Source organism: Mus pahari, chromosome 1, assembly GCF_900095145.1.
Source record: "Mus pahari chromosome 1, PAHARI_EIJ_v1.1, whole genome shotgun sequence".
NCBI lineage: Eukaryota > Metazoa > Chordata > Mammalia > Rodentia > Muridae > Mus > Mus pahari.
Window position 1 is genome coordinate 118,423,418 of NC_034590.1, and position 18,988 is coordinate 118,442,405.

At 55.1% G+C, this 18,988-nt stretch overlaps 2 protein-coding genes across 3 annotated transcripts in view; one reads left to right on the forward strand and one right to left on the reverse strand.

The window, feature by feature from the left end:
- Positions 1 to 4,297, reverse strand: part of Flrt1 (fibronectin leucine rich transmembrane protein 1) — a 70,120-nt gene extending 65,823 nt beyond the window's left edge. The window contains exon 1 of the mRNA XM_021208574.2: positions 4,121 to 4,297. The gene's annotated coding sequence lies outside the window, so the exon portion shown is untranslated. The remainder of the gene's footprint in view (positions 1 to 4,120) is intronic.
- Macrod1 (mono-ADP ribosylhydrolase 1) overlaps positions 1 to 18,988 on the forward strand; it is a 141,371-nt gene that overhangs the window by 103,793 nt on the left and 18,590 nt on the right. The window lies entirely within an intron of this gene.

The window sequence follows — 18,988 nt, forward strand, 5'->3', positions numbered from 1 at the left end:
TTTTTTTTTTTTTTTTTTTTTTTTAAATTAGAGTTTCACTATGTAGCTCTTGGCTGGCCTGACACTAGCTATGTAGACCAGGCTGGCCTCCAACCGCCTCACAGAGATCTGCCTGCCTCGGCCTCCTGAGTTCTGCGACAGGAATGCTTTTGTTCTGGACTCTTGTTCAAGAGCCCAAGGCTATGCCTGGCCAGTCTCAATCCTCCTAAGTGAATGAACAAATAAAGGAATGAGCTGGAAAGAAGGGTATAGGAACTGAGGGACAGAGGTGTCATATTCTCAACTGAGGACACACCCACAAACGCCACGGTGGGATTCCAGAGTCAGGGCTGTGGAGAGTCCAACGTATACCTTCCACAGAGCAAGCGGAAGGAAGCCCTAGAATCCTGACATCATCTGCAGAGTGACAGACCCTGGGGATCAGCCGGGCTCTAGGGGCCAAAGGCAAGTGCACAAACAAAATCCACCCGGCACGTGGGCACAGCACGCAGGCACGGCACGGCACGCGGGCAAACACAGGCCTGCAGACACAGCCACCCGCCCGGACCCTCAGCAGTCCAGCTGCTGCCAGGGAACCCCAAGTCAGCGGGGGGAGGGGTAGGAAGCATGGTAGAAGGACTCGGTTCATTTGTCCATCCTGGCTATCCAGGTGGCCTCTCCCAAGCCCTCGCCAGTATAGGGTGACCCCTACCATACACCAAATGACAGAATGAAGCTGCCCAGGCCCAGGCCAGAGTCAGAACTGACAAGACAATCTGGGTTCTAGGGAGGCATGCCCAGATATAGTGACATAGACTGTCAAGCTTCAAGAGCCACAGCCAGGGCTGAGGGTAGCACCGCCCCACCCTTCCACAGCCCTGTGCTCTCCCTGCTGAGAGGCTAAGACCGACCGGCAATGTCTCCTTACCTCAGGACCCTCAGCCATGCCCATACCCACATACATCACAGCTCATGATGTGCCTGGACTTGAAACTCCTCCTGTGGTCTTGGATCTTCCCACAGTCACTTGGACCAGGAGGTACTAGTGTAGAGAGCCCTGACATCAGGAGGCACTGGTGACTGTGGTAGGGGACGTGGCAGTCCTGCCTGCTTCCCCAGGCCTAAGAAGTAAATACACAGCGAAGGTAGGAGTAGACTGCAAGGGACCCACATTGCTAGGCATGGACTCTGCTGGAGACTTCCAGAATTCACCTCATGGTGGCTGCCCTACTTCCCAGGTGAGGGAGCCCAGGCCCACAAAGGTCAGGCTTGCTGAAGGCCAGCTGGCCAGGCAGAGGAATCCTCCCCAGGAGCCACCTAGGTCCCCAAAATATGATCCACTGGGATGACAAGAAGTTTAATGTCATTTCCAGATCCTTCGATGAGCACAGTCCCCCCCCCCGTGAGCCCCACCTCCACAACCAGGCAGGCCTGTTGGAGGTGTCAGGGTTGGCTGGGAAGGGGTGGCCAACAGGTCCCCAAGTCCTAAGGGGTATGCAATGAAACCCCTGCCCATCTCCCTGACACTGACAACCTGATGCCACCTGCCTGCACAGGAGAAGGTGGCTATGTCCAGCTATCTCAAGAAATCTGGTCATCACAATTCCCCCCTGCACCAAAGCAGCGCGGCTACCTTTTGGGGGGGGGTTGGGGGACCTTCTCCATGTAGCCCCGGTTGTCCTGAAATTCCCTTTGTAGACCAGGCTGGCCTCAAACTCAGAGATTCATGAGTCTCTGTCTCCCAAGTGTTGAGATCAAGGGCGTGCGCCACCACGCCCTGCTAAGCATCTGCTTTACATCAGCCACAGCAGCAGCCATCTCAAGGTCTGCCTCTCTATCGCAGACACCTGAGGAGTCTGCTCCACCGGGGCCTCCAGTCCCTCTCCGACTCTACACCGACACCTCTTTCCCAGTCTTTCGGCAGACTGTCCTGCCCTGCTCTCTCATTTTCAGGTTTGACACCCATCCCTCCCCATCAGTCATAGGTATACGTTCCTGTTCCCTGACAGGCGGGTTCCCAGAAGGCACCTGGGGCGCATATATAGCAGGTAGCAGAGGTTAGACCACTAGGTTTCAGTGGAGACTCAGAGCTGAGTCTCCAGGCTAACACCCTAAAACCCTGCCTGCGCAGCCTGCCAGCAGGTGAAATGATGCAGAGATGGCCCTCCGGCCTCTACGACCTCCTCTTAAACAGCCTGAGTGGATCTCCTGGGGCGTCCACGGGACTCTGAGGGAGACACAGTTGCAAAAGGCCCACATGCCACTAGTTGTATGGAGGAATCTGACCCCTTAACCTGCCACTATCTCTACAGATAGCCTCTGCCCTTACAGACTCCTGAGCCAAAGAACAGAACCATTAAAGACCTGTAGCAAGTGCACATGCATTTTACAGAGTAGTTCCTGTTCTCCAACTAAGGCCCAGGGGTTAGTTATAGCAGGCCATCTATAACAGGACAGAAACACTGAGGCACACAGAGGAAGGACTAGCAAGGTAGAGTCTGATGGATGGACCCCGGTAGCTTCATGGGCTAAACCAAGCCAGGCTGGCCATCATCTCTGTGTGTGGGCTGCTGAGCCTGGTCTGTCTGGCTTCCACTCTCCAGGGGAGGTTTTGCCTATAATCTTTCTGATGTGCATACCTAGTTTCTCCACTCTCCTCCCACCCCCACGCATACACTCAAAAAGCAAGCCTGTCTCACTTCTCACCTGACCTGTAGCCCGGTCGACCTCAGCTCTTCCTACCCCCAGACTTCCCAGGGACCCTCATAGCCAACCCAGCTAGGCAGCATCTCATCCCAGGCACTGGCCCTGGCAGCCTGGGCCATTTCCATTTTAAACCTTCGGAGGAAGCCCTGAGCAATCGCCCACGGCAAGCACCAGCTGACAGGTGATGTTTGTGCCTCTCCTCCTGGGGCTGGCAGGAAGACACGCAGTTGGCTTTCAACTCCAGAAACCTGAGCCTGGAGCCCCTGTGTGCAGCCGCCTTCCCCCGTGCTTGCAGGGAGGGGAGCCCCAGCCCACATTCCTCTGCCAGGGGAGTCAGAGGTCTTAGGTCCTCCTTTGCGTACACCCACTCTCCCACCCAGACAGCCCCCCCCCCAACTCCTAAGCTACCTAGGGATGGAAAAGGGTGGGGCTGGTCTCCATCCCCCAAAGGATGCAAGAACGGAGATGAGGCAAGGTTGGACCTTGTCACCCCTCACCTCTGTTCCCATGCCTTGGCTTTATTTATTCACATCAGACCTCTCACTTGGGCCTCCAGGGCCTGGCACACCCCAGCTGAGCTGTGTTCTCTTAACCATATGCCCCGGAGAGCCTGGAAGCCCTCCCGGGGCCCCAGGAAGCCTGGAGCAGCTCCCTGATGTCGCTGCTTCACAACTTTGTCCTCCTTAGAGAGCTCTGATCAACCACGGCTCCCTGCAGCTGGGCAACAACGCTCCCCAGCTTTCCGCCCCTGGGCCTCTGATCCCCACGAGGAGGGGCGTGCTCGCGGTCTATTGCCTCCTTGTCTAGGGAACTGGGAGGTGGGGGAATTCTGTGCTGTGCCCCCAGCTCGTTAGTCCCTCCGTTCCACCTTTGCAGCCGCCAGGTGCACAGTCTCAGCCCCCGCCGGCACCAGGCTGCCAGTCCACAGCGCGCGCAGGGAGGGAAGTTGGAGGCTGCCTATGCCCCCCTTGAAGTCGTTTTAAAAATAAAACCTCGCTCTAACCGTGACTCACGCGGCTAGTGGGGACGGGAACGCGGCGCCGGGGCCGGCCCGCTGCCCTCGCCGGGCTCGCCCCTCACCCTCCTTTTCCCGAGTGCGGGGCAGGAGCTGGGACAGACCTGCTCAGCCTGGCGCCCCCCGCGGGCCCGACTGCCATCCCCCGGGCGCAGCCAGGGCTCGGCTTGGGGCTGCAAGCGAGCCCCCGCCCTTTCCAGCCTCCGCTCCGGGGAAAGGGGCCGCGGGCCGCGAACCCCGCGCCTCCCGGCGGCCGGACCAGCATCACCCGCTCTGGGCTGTTGACTCTCAAGCCCCCTACACCCTGAATCCCAAAAGCTGTACGTCCCCCACCACACCGGACCGACTCCGGCGGCGCGGCCCCCGCCCCGCACGCCCCAGCGCCCTGTCCCGACCCCCGGCCCGCGCAGCTTGCCTTACCTGCGTAGCGGCCGGGGAGGCGGGTCTCCTCGGGAAACTTTGCGGCGACGGCTGGAGCCTCAGGGGTTATTCCAAGGAGCGGGCGGGAGCCCCAGCCGGAGGGCACCCAGGGGGGGCCGGGGAGAGGAGCCCCCGGCGCGCGACGGAGCTCTGTGGCGGGCCCGGGGCGCGGGGCGCGCGGCGGCGCATCTGCCCAGCGGAGCGGCGGGAGGAGTACGCGGGGTGGCGCCCGGCGGCGGGGTGCGTGTGCCCGGGCTGGTGCGCTCAGCGGGGCGAGGGCAGCGGCGGTGGCGGCGGCGGCGAGCAGGGCGCGGGGAAGCAGGCTGTGCGGCCGCCTCTCCCCTCGCGGCGGCGGCGGCGGCGGCGGGGCTGTGCGTGCAGCGCGGAGCGGGGAGGGCGGGAGCGGAGAGGGAGGCGGCGGGCGGGGAGGAGGCGGCGGGGGCGGGGGCGCCGCGCTGCGCACTGGCCGGCGGGACCCGGAGCGGGAGGCTGCGCCGCCGCGCGGGGACTCTGGCCCAACCCGGGAGAAACGGCGTCCGTGCGTCCCCCTCCTCCTAGCCTCAGCCAAAATGTCTGGGATGGGGGTGGGGGAGGACGAGTTGGGGAGCTGGTCCCCCCCTTGGGACTAGGGGGAGGGAGGCTTCCAACACCGGTCTCCAGGGCTAGAAGGAGAATGGCAAGAGCAGGGGTTTCTGGCTCGGGCGTCTCCTCCCCCTACATCGATCCTCTCAGCACCCACTCATTCATCTGTCCATCCATTCATTCATCCGTCCACGCAAACATTCATTCACAAACAGAACCCACCTACTCTGCGTGCCCAGGTAACCCCACTCCTCCTTGCCCCGTGCCCCTTTCTCAGCTCAGGCAACACCACCCCCCTCACTTGCAGCCCTCCTGCACAGGCCCTCTCTAAACTCTTTGCTTTTCTCTGAGTAGGACCCCACCCAGATGTGTAGGAGGGCAGGTAGGGTCAGATGCCAGCCCCCCTTCCCCCTCCCCAGATGGCTGGCCTTTGAACAACTTAGCTAACCTCCCTAAACCCATGTGTCCTAAGTATAAAATGGAAGCATTAGCCCCTGGACTCCTGGAGGGGTTCAGGAGACCCACAATGGGTATGTGGATGGAGGCAGGACTGATAGCCATTGTTTATGGGATGGGAAAGTTGTGCTATGTTCCCTGAGGACGCGGGGATGGATGGACTAGACAGTTATTTAGCAGGGAAAGTACCCAGCCTTAGCCTTGGGAACACTAACATCTCTGCCCAGCCTCACCTACCCCGGATGCAGACCTTGTTACCTTGCGACAGAACTGGGTGGTCCCTTACAGACTTAGTTTTCTCCTTGGGAGCTGTCTACTCTGGGTGAGTCCCTAATACTGCTTAGACCACCTGTGAGTTTCCCCACAGCTCCCAGGCCCATCCCTAGACCTTCATAATCTGTCTAAGACCCTCCCTGCAGGCAGACCCCACCCCAGCATCCCAACTCTAGGACCTTCCAGAAGTCCAGCCCAGCCTGCACTTCTTCCCAGGCCACCTTCGGTCAGGATGCCCACTGTCACTCCTGAGGGAGGGCAAGCTGCCTGTCTGAGGCTGCCTTCCCTGCCCCTCCCCCGCAGTCTTTGCCCCTCCTACCTCCTCCTCACCTCCCAGCTCCCTTCCTTCCTTCCCTCCTTGGGTTTGTGCTCAATTCACTGAACAGCTATTTTTTCTCTCCCAATTTTTACTTATCGCCCAAACAGCATTATACCAACAATAAAGGAAGGGGGGAAAAATCACCCACGATGCCACCGCCCTGTGGCGTCAACAGCTTCCCTTCCCCTGCACCCTTCCAGGCTGGTCCAGGCACAAAGCTGGCTATAATTTTCACAGAACTGTGGTTTCCGTTCTGCCTGCCTAGACCCCCAGATGGACTCGGGGCCGCAGGGCTCCATCTCCACTGTTCCTCCATCGTGTCTCTTAGAATGTGCCTCAGAAATTCTGTGTCTTCCTCCTTTCCTAAAACGAGCCCCCCCTTACCTCCCTGCCACCCCATGCCGGGCTGGTGCCAAGCAAGCACCTGGCCTCGTGCTGAGGTGGGTAGTATGCATGGGCTTGACTTGACACATCACACGTAGATATCAAAATATCACCTTCACAATTGTGGCTTTAATGACTATGTGATGTTCCTTCCAGCTGACGAACTGTAACTCGCTTAGTCGGAGCTCCTGCACACTGTTCAGGGAACAATAAGGGAGGGCCACTGCGCTGGGTACCATCTGGGACACCAGGGAGACCACTGTGTACCAGGTTGTACACAGTGCAAAGCCGGGGTTCCAGAAAGGCACATAGTCACCCCTGGACAAGAGCTATCTGAAACAGGCTTCTCCATGCGACCCCAGAGACTAGGGCCAAGCCATCTGAGACACCAGAGAGCTTCCTAGGGACAGTGGCTGTTCTCCTAGGGTTCGTGGGGGCAGGAGAAGGTTGCAGATCAGGTGCAGCGGGAGCCCATTGCAGAGATGAATGTCATAGTGGGAATGTCTAGGTGCCACCGAGCAAGAACTCTTGGCTGGAGCTGGGGATCAGAGTCAGGAAGACCGACCGTGGTGGCAGAAGAGGCTGATAATGGTAGCCAGGCTGGTGTGCAGGATCTTGGACCTATGGAACTTTGGGAGAATCGGGGCATCAACCAATGACTGTATGTAACTCTAGGACAATGAGACAGCCAGCTTGAGAGCAGTGAATATAGTTTGTTCAGTCCACAAACACATAATGAGTCACTGTATGCTACAGGCTACAGGAGAACACAGGATAATGGTGAAGAATAGGGTTAGTCCTGGGGGCTGGGTTCTGGGAGGCGCTCAGCATTGAGGGCAGAGCCAGTCACCCAGGAATACTTTGTGGCTTCAATCTTGAGTTTGCCAAGCCCCAGCTCCTCTACTGGGAGGGAGGCAGTAGCCAGAACGGATGTCCTGCAGCTCAGAGTGGGCCCTCCCACTGGGCAGCAAGGTCAGCCTGGCTCTGCCCACAACCTCCTCTCCCCAGCCTCTCAGCCACTACTCACCCTCTCAGGGGGCTGTGGCTTCAGTTTGACACCTGATTGTGCAGTGGCCAGTGACCCTCAGCACTGTCCCATCCTCCACTTTCTTATACTAATGGGGCCACCCAGCACATACTTCCTATGGCTAATGTGACAGTCAGGAAAGATTCTAAGATGTCTTCTATACTATGAGTTGCTGAGATAACTGGATTTGGCAACATTAGACTGTTGTCAGGCAAGGCTGGGCCAGTCTTAGGCTTTCTGAGGTGGGGAAGGATAGGCTCCCCCAGCACCACTAGGGACCTCCTCTCTGGGGGTTCGAGAGACTCATGGTCACTGGCTACCTGACTTCTCTGAACTCCAGGGGTGCCCAGGGCATTTGGGGACATTTACACAGGTTTATGAGCTGTGGGCTATGAGATAGCTGTGCACACTGCTTCAGGAACTCCCGGCTGGCACACCAGCCCTCACCTTCCAGCAATGCTTCTGGTCTGGGTCTCACCTCTACTGTGTTGCCTCCCTTCGGCCATCCTCCCCTGAGAGTTCCTGTTGGCAGAATACTGAGGGTTGAAGCTTCTCCCAGAGAGGGCTACTGGTGAGTGAGTCTCAGGGCAGTCTTGGAGAGCAGGACCTTCAGTGTAAGATAAGGCCCTAGAGAGCGAGATCCAGGAGCAAGCAGGGATGGGGCTAAGTCCAGGATGCTAAGGCCTGTATGTCCTGAAGATGGGGACTGGGACAAGGGCGCCTTGAAGAAGGGTCAAGCCAGGGACAGCTGCTGGCCAGAATCTATCCACTGGGTTGGTGGAGCCTGTCTGAACTGAGTCCCACTGTCCCCTGAGACAAGCCCCCCTCCTCCCTACCCAAATGACTTCCCATAGGCCAAAGCCTGGCCATCCCCCCCCCCGACCCCTTGTCTTTCTCCTTTCTTGTTGGGGCTGTAAGAGAATACCATGGCCTGGGTGATGTATAAAGAAAAAGGATTGTTTAGTCCTGGTCATGGAGCACATCTGGTGTAGGTTTTACTGCTTATGGTGATTCTATTGTGTCACATGGTTAGACAGGGCAAGCTAGTCAATATGACTTTTTTCTTCTCTTTTTTGTTTGCATGTATTGTTTTGTTTTTGAGACAGAGCCTCGTGTAGCTCATGCTGGCCTCAAACTGGCTTTGTAGACAGGGATGACCTTGAACTCCCCCCCCCCCCATTCACCTCCCTTACCACACCTGGCTGTTTCTCTCATCTTAAAAAGCCACTAATGGTGGGGCTGGGCTACAGCTCAGTGATAGAACACTGGGCAACCATGTACATCCCTGAACTTCAGAAAAAGGGCGTGGGGGGCACTGATCCCATCATAAAGGTCCCATGGCCTCCTCTAACCCTAATTGTAGCCCAGAGACCGATACCTCTAAATACCACTTCAGAGGGCTGGAGAGATGGCTCAGCGGTTAAGAGCACTAACTGCTCTTCCAGGGGTCCTGAGTTCAATTCCCAGCAACCACATGGTGGCTCACAGCCATCTATAAACAGTTCCGACATTCTCTTCTGGTGGGTCTCCAGCTGCAGTGTGCTCATATGCATAAAATAAATAAATAATATTTAAATACCACTTTAAAGATTACATTTTTTTTTTTTATTGTTTTTCTTGTATTAGAGAAGGAGATCCAGGGCCTTCTGAGCGCTAGGACAGCGTCTACCATAGTTACAGTTAAACCATGGTCCTTGGTTTTGTTTTAAGATTAAACTAGGACTGGCCTTGAACTCCTGCTGCCCCTGGCCACTGAAAGGTTGCAGGTGTGTCCCGTGCTGGGAATGAAACCCAAGTCTTCAAGCACACCAGGCAAGCACTTACCGGCTGCGCCACATCCTTAGCCCCTCTACACAAGTCTTGAAGGACAAGAACTACAGTGATAGTATTTTCATAAATGTATCTATTGTATGTGTGGGTTCAATTGTGGAACTCAGAAGACAGCTTCCAAGAGTCTGTCTTTCCTTCACCAGGTCATCAGGCTTAGCAGCGACTGCCCGTACCCACTGAGCCACCTCACTGGCTCCGGCGGTCTGTGCTTGAGTTTCTCTTTGTGACAGGCTCTTGTGCCTTTTGTGACACCACTTTTTCAGATGTCAGACAGCACTCTCGTCTCTCAAAAGCCAGGTAACTGATGATATCATAGACATGCCTTCCTCCTGGATCACAGTAAATTAGCAGATGTCATGGTGACTTAGGCCCAGGGCCTCTAGACTCTGGGATGAGTGCCTTGGGAGCGCTTGCTCCTTTTGCCCCTGGTCATATGAACCAGGGGTCTAACGACCCCAAGTTTATAGGCCTACCCACAGGGACAGCACTGTCTGCTGATGCTAAATGAAAGGTCACTGTGCTGAGCCAATCCAGGCAGCGGTGATCATAAAACTGGGAACTACTTAGAACGGACTGTTCCAAGGACAGATCCTAGGTCAACTGTCTGGGCGTGTGCAGGGCAGGGTCTTGGCGTGTGTGAGGGCATTGGGTGTGGGTGGGAGAAAACTCCAGAAAGTATCAGAAACCAGGCCTGCTCTGGAGACAGGATTCTCCCTGTCAGCCTGTCTCTCCAGAGGGACCAAGGCTGAGGCTGCCAGTCCCAAGCTTCTCACACAACCCTCCTTCCTCATGGGAGTCTTCTTTTCTCCCTCTGAGTGGCATTACCCCCACCCCAAGTCTTTCCCTCAGGGCTGCTTCTTCCTTCCGACCATGACTTCCAGCAAAGGACATGCTTTTGATGGTCCTTGAAGCCTAGTTTACACATCCAAGTCCAGCACGGAGATTGGAGCTGTTGCTTCGAGAACAGTGTGTTGAAAGAGACTGGCGTGTGTGAGAATCAGAGCTAAGTGGTGCTGGGCCAATAGACAGGGCAAGAAGACAGAGGAGCAGAGGCCTGAGGGGCAGGCCTAACCAGAGGCCACTGAAGGGAGTGGGGGAGGGGCTGTCATCAGGAGAGATAAAGGTAGGACCCCAAGATAGAGAAAGCCTGAGGGCCACCCTGGAATCACCCCAGGAGGGAGAAGAGAAGATAAAGTGGTGATATCAGGGTCTGAGCTCTGCACTCCAAAGGCTGCTACTGCCCCCCACCCCGCCTGTGGTGATGTCCTTCTCTGACTGAATCTCTCTGGCCTCTGGGGATGGGGTTTGTTTCTCTGCTCCTCACATGCTTCCTCTACCTCCTGCCCCAATCACAGTGGCTTTGTGGGCCCCAAAAAGCTCAATACCTATCGGGGCCAAGGAAAACCTTCCTGGGACTATAACTCCAGACACTTCCCCTCAGACTTCCGGGGCCCCTCTGCAGATTCTGTCTGGTACCACAGGTCAACTGAAGCCACTACAGGTGGTGCCCTGGGAGGGGCTGGAGTCTGAGGATTCCTGATGGGAGCCCGGGGTCTCCTCTCAGAGTTCTGAAATTACAGAGCTGGGGCAGGAGACACAGACATGTTCCAGACCCTCATTTGCTACAGGGCAAAGTGGCAAAAGAAGGAACTGCTGGACCAAGGCCTCAGAACACAAGACCTACAGTAGCTGGAGTTCCGGTTGGCGTGGGTGGGCTCACTCAAATGTCCTTATCTACTAGGCACCCATGCTCCAACCAACTGGTGGGGCCGAGCAGATTTTCAGCTCAGAATACAGCTGAGGCTGGGCATGTGAGGAGCCATAGGAGAAGGGGGAGGGGAAGAGGGCCAGTGCCAGCCATGGGGCGGGGTGGGATGGTGTTGCCAGGCAACCTCCACGCGGCTGCCACCAAGGAGGGATTCTTAAAGAGCTGAGCAGAGAGGCTGGGCCTCTGAGGGATGAGGCTGGGCCTCGCATACCAATGACAGCCACGCAGGTCTCCTCCCTCCTCCTCCTCCCTCCTCCTTCTTCCCTCCTCCTCTCTCCCTCCTCCCTCCACAAAGTAGAACTGGAGCTTGGAGATCAGGAGGATGACAAAGAGGAGGCCAGCCGTGTCAAGGGACTCTGGGGCTGTCAAGGCAAGGGCCAGGCTGAGTTCATCTCTGTCCCCACAGAGAAGCCTTAGATGTGGTTAGATGGCTTATAGGGCACTTGACACCCTCAACACCCAAATCCCTTAACATAAGTCCTGTCCCAGCTAACTAGTGTTAGACACAACAGGTCTCATCTCTTCTTGGCTGAGCAACCCTAAGCAGTTTTTATCCCAAGAAACCTGAGGTGACCACAGGGAGCCATCAGCTCTGAAGAGGAGGTGGGTTCCTGACAAAGCTGTGTCTGGTGGCAGAGAAAGTCCTTTTTGTTGTCTAACTTGAGTTTCCCTTGCAGAAAGCAGTCCCTGTCTTTCTTCTGTCTTTACTGCTTGCCTGGCTTCAGACAACCTTGTGTTCAGAAGCCATGGCAGAGGGGACTCAGCTGGGCTTGTTCCTTCCTTTCAGGGGACCCCTTCCCCAGCCATACAGGGGAGATAAGTCTGTGGAGGTGGGTCTCTGAAGCAGGGTGTCTGCCCCAACCATAGACAGTGACTTATGGGTGCCATCTGAACAAGAGTCTAAAGTTGTCCCTGAGACATAGGAGTCCTGTGGAACCCCAAGGGGCAAGGGGCCTGCACTGGGTGGGTACAGGGGTACTCTACCCTTTCTGTAGCCCTGTGTTCCATGGCTCTCTTCCAGCTCTACTGTACTCAGCATCAGCTCAGTCTTCCAACTCACCCAAGCTCTAGCACCTTCCATGGCTCTCTTGCCAAAGCTCCCCTCCCTGAGACCCGCCCGGGGCCTCATTCTCCACCCCATGCACACCCTTCACTGCCCATCACCCTAACACACAGAGACAATGTCTGTTCAGTGAATAAGCCATCAGCCTGCTTGGTCTGCAAGGGGTTGTTTTGTTTGGGAATGAGGAGATGACTCTGAGTTCAAATTCCTAGAACCCACATTAAAACAAAACAATACAAAACAATAACAACAACAAAACCCCAGGTATGGCCACATGAACCCCCCACACTGTGAGGGATGGAGACAAGAGGATGCTGGCCACCTCAGGTTTAATGAGAGGTGTTGTGTCAAGGGAGTAAGGCAGAGGGAGGTCAGGAAACAAGGTGCTTTACTCTGGCTTCAGCACGGACGGCACACACTCACTTGTAAACTATACACGTTAATTAGTTACTATTGTTTCTTATTTTATTGACTTTTCAGCTTGGTTTTACAGTGCTGGGGGTGGTGTTTGTGACCTCAAGCACCCTGGGCAAATGTTGAATCACTGAGGGACACCCTAGATCCCCACATCAATCTTTGAGACCCACAAATGAGCCCTTCCTGCCACAGGCCGCCTGGCTGGTAATAACCCACCAGGCAAATGAGAAAGTGAGGCCTTAGTGGGCCCACGGTGTCGATTGCAAAGGAAATAAACAGGATGATACAAGGGATGTGCAGAGGATGCCTTAGTGGGTGCTCAGGGGAGGCTGGAGGGGGTGACACACTGAGACCTGATGGCTAAGACGGAGCCAATTTAAGAAGAGCTGGGAGAAAAGTTGTGTGTGCAAAAAGCTGTGTGTGCAAAGGCCCTGGGGCATGAGCGTGCCAGACCTATTTGAGGAAGAGAAAGGAAGACAGGAAATTAGGAGGAGCAAGTATGGGATGCAGCCGAGCATTCGTGGAAGAGAATATGGATTTTATTCTAAGTATAATAGGAAGCTATTTGAGAGGTTTAAGCGGGAAAGTGACATGATCTAATTTATATTTTAAAACGATCATCCAAACAACCACTTTGGAGAGCAATTTGGCAATAACTAGTAAAGTTAAAGATGCCAGCCTGCCCAGAGAAACGCCGGCAGACAAATGGGGTGGGCAAAGAAGCCCCTGCCACGTCTTCGAGAGGCCAGGCTGGGCCACCCATCTGCCTGTGTAGAGAATGGGGGTTGCATGAAAGGTTATCTCCCTGGGAACATGTCCCTTGAGAGTGCGAGTCCGTCCTAATGAATGTCGGGGTTTATATGTCGGGGGACAGTGAGAGGGATCCTCACCAACCCTAGGAAACCTTTTTGCAGGACACACACAGTGAAACTGGATAAAACAGTAATCTGTTATCTGGGCAGTGGTGTTTGCCTTTAGTCCTAGTACCCAGGAAGCAGAGGCAGGCAGATCTCTGAGTTCGAGGCCATCCTGGTCTATAGAATGAGTTCCAGGGCAGGCAGGGCTAAGAGAAATAACTCTGTCTTGAAAAACCAAACCAAACCAGAACCAAACCAAACCAGAAAAAGCAATAATATGTCATCTCAGTATCAGAGAGGGTAAGGCAGTAGGCCAGCCTGGGCTATCAAGCAAGACCCTGTCTGCAGAAAGATAAAAAAAAAAAAAAAAAGCATATGTAATATCATGGTTCTGGTGTGTCCTAGAGGAGGCAACTTCACTGTTGTGTAACAGTGTAGGCTCGTTTGTTGAGACAGAGTCTCTATCCCCGGCTGGTCTTAACTCTAGACCCTCCTGACTCCCCCCATCACCCCAGTACTGAGGTTATTGGGGTACACCACTGTGCCTGGTTTCTGCAATGCTGGAGATGGCGTGCAGACAGGCCTTCAAGCTAGGTAAGGATGGTATGAACGGCTACACCCCCCAGCCCATGGGACGGGCTTCCTAGGCCCCGTGGTAGGTCTGTTTCTGTTGCTGGAATTGAATCCCAGAGGCTGAGTGATTTAGAAAGAACAGAGATTTACTTCCATTATGGTTCTGCAGCCTGGGAATGCCAGGGTATGGCACCAGCATCGGGTAAGGGCCATGTGCTTTGTCCTTATGGGGACCACAGCATCTCTTGGCAAGACAAAGCAAGGTGACAGCTTCAGTGGCTCTTCCTCTTAGAAAGCCACTCATGGCATTGAGTATGGTGGGCCACACCTGTAACCCCAGCACTGAGGAGGTGCCGGCAGGAGGATCCGAACTTCAAGGCCAGTTAACAGTGGAGAGCCTTGCTCACAGACCCACCGGCACTTCAATTAGCGTGTGTTCTGGTCTCAGCTACAAAGATAGTTTGAAGTCAGCCTGGGCTACAAGTGACCCTGTCTCAAAAATTCAAAACCACCACCACCAACAACAACAACAACAAAACACCCAAGGTTTTCTCCTTAAAAAAAACAAAAAACAAAAAAACTAAGGCCCAGAGAGAACAGAGGCCCACTGGAGGTCACCTGTCTTTGGCCATAGTAGGGCCTCCCTAAATATAGCTAAGCAGAGGGCTCAAGACAGCCTTGGGATCCCCGCAGCACTTGACAGGGATCTGTAGCCTGCCTTTGCCCCACCCCAGCCACTGGCTCTGGTTCCCTCCTCTCCCAGCCGGCTGCCCTAGGTCCCAGCCCCTCATTCCTGCAGATCTGGATTCCTGAGCTGGAGCCGACACCCGGCTGGCTGGGGCCCAAGCCATCTCCTGGTAATTGGGTTTCAGGGATGCTCTCGGATATGCTAATGGCAGGACAAGAGTGCTGCTGGGGCTCCTGGGGGAGGGGAGGCCTGCTGCAGCCAGGGGGGGCTGCAGCCAGCCCTTCAGGACTCCATGGGGGGAGTCGAGCAGCTGCACTCAATCCGGGCCACTGGCTCCCCACCCTCACGACCCTGGGCAAGTCCCTCAACTTCTCTGACCCTCCTATGCACGTGTGAAAAAAGTGGCAAAAATAACAGGAGTCCATTCAGGGTCCCTGGGGACAGGTGAGAGAGAAAAGGCCACTGAAGCACCTGGCTGAAGCTCACTTGGCCAAGTCTTGTAACTGTCCTTTGGTTATTCTGTGCCTGACAGGTCCCACCAGGTGTGTGAACTGGGGACTTGCAGGGCTTGAGGCCCTGTCTTACCTCTCCTGCTGCTTATAGTGTCCCTAACACAGGGCCAACCTGGAGAATGGGTGCCAAGTGTCACCTGAGCTGGTGCTGACTTGGGGCTGCTGACCTCTGGGGTGGGGAGGGTTGTCCAGGAGCTCCTGCAGCCCTGCAGTGGGAAGCCCAAGGAACCCAGGCAGGAAGGGGCGGAGGCCCAGGCCCAGGCAGGCAGGAACAGCAGCCAGCTAACTACTTCCATCTCTAAATGTCTGACTCTTAGGAATGGGGGGGGCGGGGGCTGGGGTACGAGAATAGAGAGCACCAAGCATGGCAGTGAGGATCTGAGAACCTCACTCAAGACGGGGAAGCCGGGCGGGCGTGGCGCACGCCTTTAATCCCAGCACTCGGAAAAACCAAAAAAAAAAAAAAAAAAAAACCTGGGGGCTGGAGAAATGGCTCAGCGGTTAAGAGTACTGACTGCTCTTCCAGAGGTCCTGAGTTCGATTCCCAGCAACCACATGGTGGCTCACAACCATCTGTAATGGGATCTGATGCCCTCTTCTGGTGTGTCTGAAGACAGCTACAGTGTTCTCAAATACATTAAATAAATAGATAAATAAATAAATATTAAAAAAAGACTCAGGGGAAACTGAGGAAGGAGGCCAGGGGCCAGAGGAGAGCAGGCTCAGACTTGGGCAGTGTGAGGCAGGCATGTTTTGAGTTAAGTTGTGTTTATATTTTATTTTATAATTATATTTTATATATAATTTTACATATAATATTTTATATATAATTGCTCAGCTCTGAGAGCAAACAAACCAAACCTTTGTGAGGCTTTGTGAGGTTAAGTATAGGCTCCAGAGTTGGACGTCAGGTCAAGAACATATCTGAGCCTCAGTTTCCCCATCTGTAAGATGGAGCTGCATATTCAACATGGCCACACAGCCTTCCCTGGGAGTCGGTGAGCCTGTCTTCATAGCTGTTCACCTTTCTCTCTGCACCCTAGCTCCCACGCCTGCCTGAACCCCAGCTATGGTATGTGTGTGTCCTCTAAAGAGTCCTGTGAGCTGGAATCCATAGCCACGCATCCACATACCCATGGGGTTTGGAAACAAGCACGGGGCCTTTGAGAGCCCAGTGGGGTCAGATGAGGTCATGAGAACGAACGGGGGCCCATCGTGGGGGGGGGGTTAGGAGCTTTTGTTTCCGTCGAGAGTACATGTATTCTAAGTGGGCTTCCCTGTATGGCCAAGGCTATAACTCCTGCGCTTTCTGCCTCCATTTCCTAAAATGCTGAGATTATGGCGCTTTTGTGGTGCTATTTCTGTTTTTGCTTTTGGACACTCATACTTTAACATCAGGGCCCATGAGAACCTGATTAAATGACTCGTTTCGTCAGCAGATAAAGACACAGAGGGAGGCCCCAGATCACAGCTGAGGGCTTAAAGATTACCCCTGGCAAAGGACAGGGCACTGGCTCTTTCTACTCTGGACTCTGTCCTGAAGCAAGTCACTTCCATTTCCCTACCTGTAAAAGGGGGCAGGAGGGTGGACGTGTCATTGTTGCTGTTGAAAGCCCCTGTGACCTCTGGCTGGGGGTGGACTTGGTAATAAGTAGCAGCCCTGTGCCCCACAAGGCCTTCCTCTACCTGTGCACTGCCAGGCCCAAGCTGACACAGCCTTCTCGCTCTGCACCTTAGCACCCATGCCTTGAAGGACAGTGACCTTGGCCTGGGGGGACAGAGCTTGTCCAACATGGTGACTGCTCGCTCAGCTTGAGGTAGCTTTGAAGTCTCTTGTTTTATCTTCAAAATTCAGCACATTTTACATATTATTCCATCTGTGGGTGTTTCTAATCTAAAGCGAGTTTTAAACGACTCGCCCTCTTGGAACACGGATCTCCATCGCAGGCCTGTGGGAGCGGAGGAGGAAAAAGCGCCTTCCCTGGAACAGAGCTTAGGGGGCAGCTGTCAGTCTGTGTGGCAATGGGACAAAGCCTCCACAGAGCCCTCCTTGTAGGTGTCAGCCTTGCACCTGGCAAGCCACAAGGACTCTTCAGGAGTGAGACAGGGTCCTGTGGGCGGTCTGACCTCTGTGTGCCTATCTGCTGCTGTAGCTCCCAGAAGCATAGCTTTCAGATGCCCAGCTCCAGAGGCCCCTGGCCTTCTGTCCCCTCCTCTCCCCTGCCCTCCCCTTTCATCTCTACCTCAGCCACCAGGCCCTGTGCTATACCTCCAAGCTAGGCTTCTGCCTCAGGGCCTTTGCCCAACCATTCTTTGCCTGCTATGTGTTCCTCAAGCCTTCCCATTCAGTAGGTCCTTGTCACACGGGGAGACAGCCTGCCAGGCCTCCTCTATCTTCCCTTTGATTGCCTTCATGACCTCTGGTACTCACTAACTCTGGTTCAAGTCTATGCCCCTGTAGTGTTGACTGTCACCCTGGAGTGAGCTCTGTGCCAGCAGCAGGGTCCACCTTTACCCTGTGCTCCGCTGCAGAAAGCATCTTTGCTGGAGGCTGGGGTCTGGCTCGCTCCAGAGGACGGAGAAAACACATCAGTGAGCTTTCAAGGGTTGAGGGGAGCAGCCCCCAGATCCCCAGCTGTTCCAGGCAGGTGAAGCTGGGGTGCCAGGACAGGGTGCACTTACAAAGCTGAGGAGACAGTGGAGTGGAATCAGGAGCCTCCTGGGACATGTGCAGGGGCTGTGCCAGCTTCAAAGTCACCTCTGTGCCTGCTTGCCCACCCTCTTCCCCGGCCCAGGCACCTGCTCAGCGCTTTCCTCGGGTCACTGGTAACTGACTCTCTTCTCTGTATCCCCCTCTACCACCTCCCTCAGAGGGCCACCCCCTCCTCCCAGGCATGAAGGACTTAGTCCCTGTCTGGCTGGGAAAGCCAGAAGGTCGCTTGGCCGCTGGCCTTGGACCAGCCTTGTGGTAGAACCATTTCCCACTCCTGAGCTTCCTGCTGGACCGCTTCCTGCTGGGCCAGCTGGTGAAGAGCCTCCTGTGGGGAGTGGGCAGAGCTGGGTTTAGTCCATATGGGCTAACCACGTAGTGGGCTGAGTGACTTGCATACAGTCCATAACTGTCCAATTCTTCCAATAATCATTGCTGGGGCTTTGCTGAGGTTTGGCCTGGTGGCACACCTTTAATCCCATCAACTCAGGAAGCTGAAGCAGGAAGATCCAAAGTGCCAGTCCAACCTGGGATACAGGGTGTGTTCAGACCAGCCTGGAAGACACAGAGAGACCCTGTCTAAAAACACAGTAACAGCTGGGCGGTGGTAGTCCACATCTTTAATTCCAGCACTCAGGAGGCAGAGGTAGATAGTCTGTGAGTTTGAGGCCACCCTGGTCGACAGTGCAAGTTCCAGGATAGCCAGGGCTACACAGAGAACTCTGTTTCAGAAAACCAAACCAAACCCCAAACAAAACAAAACAAAAAACAAAAAACAATGAGCTAGGAATATGGTTTAGAGGGAGAGCACTTGCCTAGCATGCAAGAGGCCAATAGTCAGTCCCCAATACTGAAAACAAAAAGTCCCTAGACACCTGCTATGTACCAAAGCTCTGTATGTGGCATGCTGGTGTGTGTGGGGGGCAGTATTCAGAAGGCTGCTTATCTGAAGAGTAGGGAGGTGTAGGGATGCTGGGGAGTGTGGGATGCTGGGGAGTGTGGGATGCTGGGGAGTGTGGGATGCTGGGGAGTGTGGGATGCTGAGAAATGTGGGGATGCTGGGGAGTGCTGGGATGCTGGGGAGTGTGTGGGGATGCTGGGGAGTGTGTGGGGATGCTGGGGAGTGGGGATGCTGGGGAGTGCTGGGATGCTGGGGAGTGTGTGGGGATGCTGGGGAGTGCTGGGATGCTGGGGAGTGTGTGGGGATGCTGGGGAGTGTGGGATGCTGGGGAGTGTGGGGATGCTGGGGAGTGTGGGGTGCTGGGGATGCTGGGGAGTGTGGGATGCTGGGGAGTGTGTGGGGATGCTGGGGAGTGTGGGATGCTGGGGATGCTGGGGTGCTGGGGATGCTGGGGAGTGTGGATGCTGGGGAGTGTGTGTGGATGTTGAGGAGTGGGGATGCTGGGGAG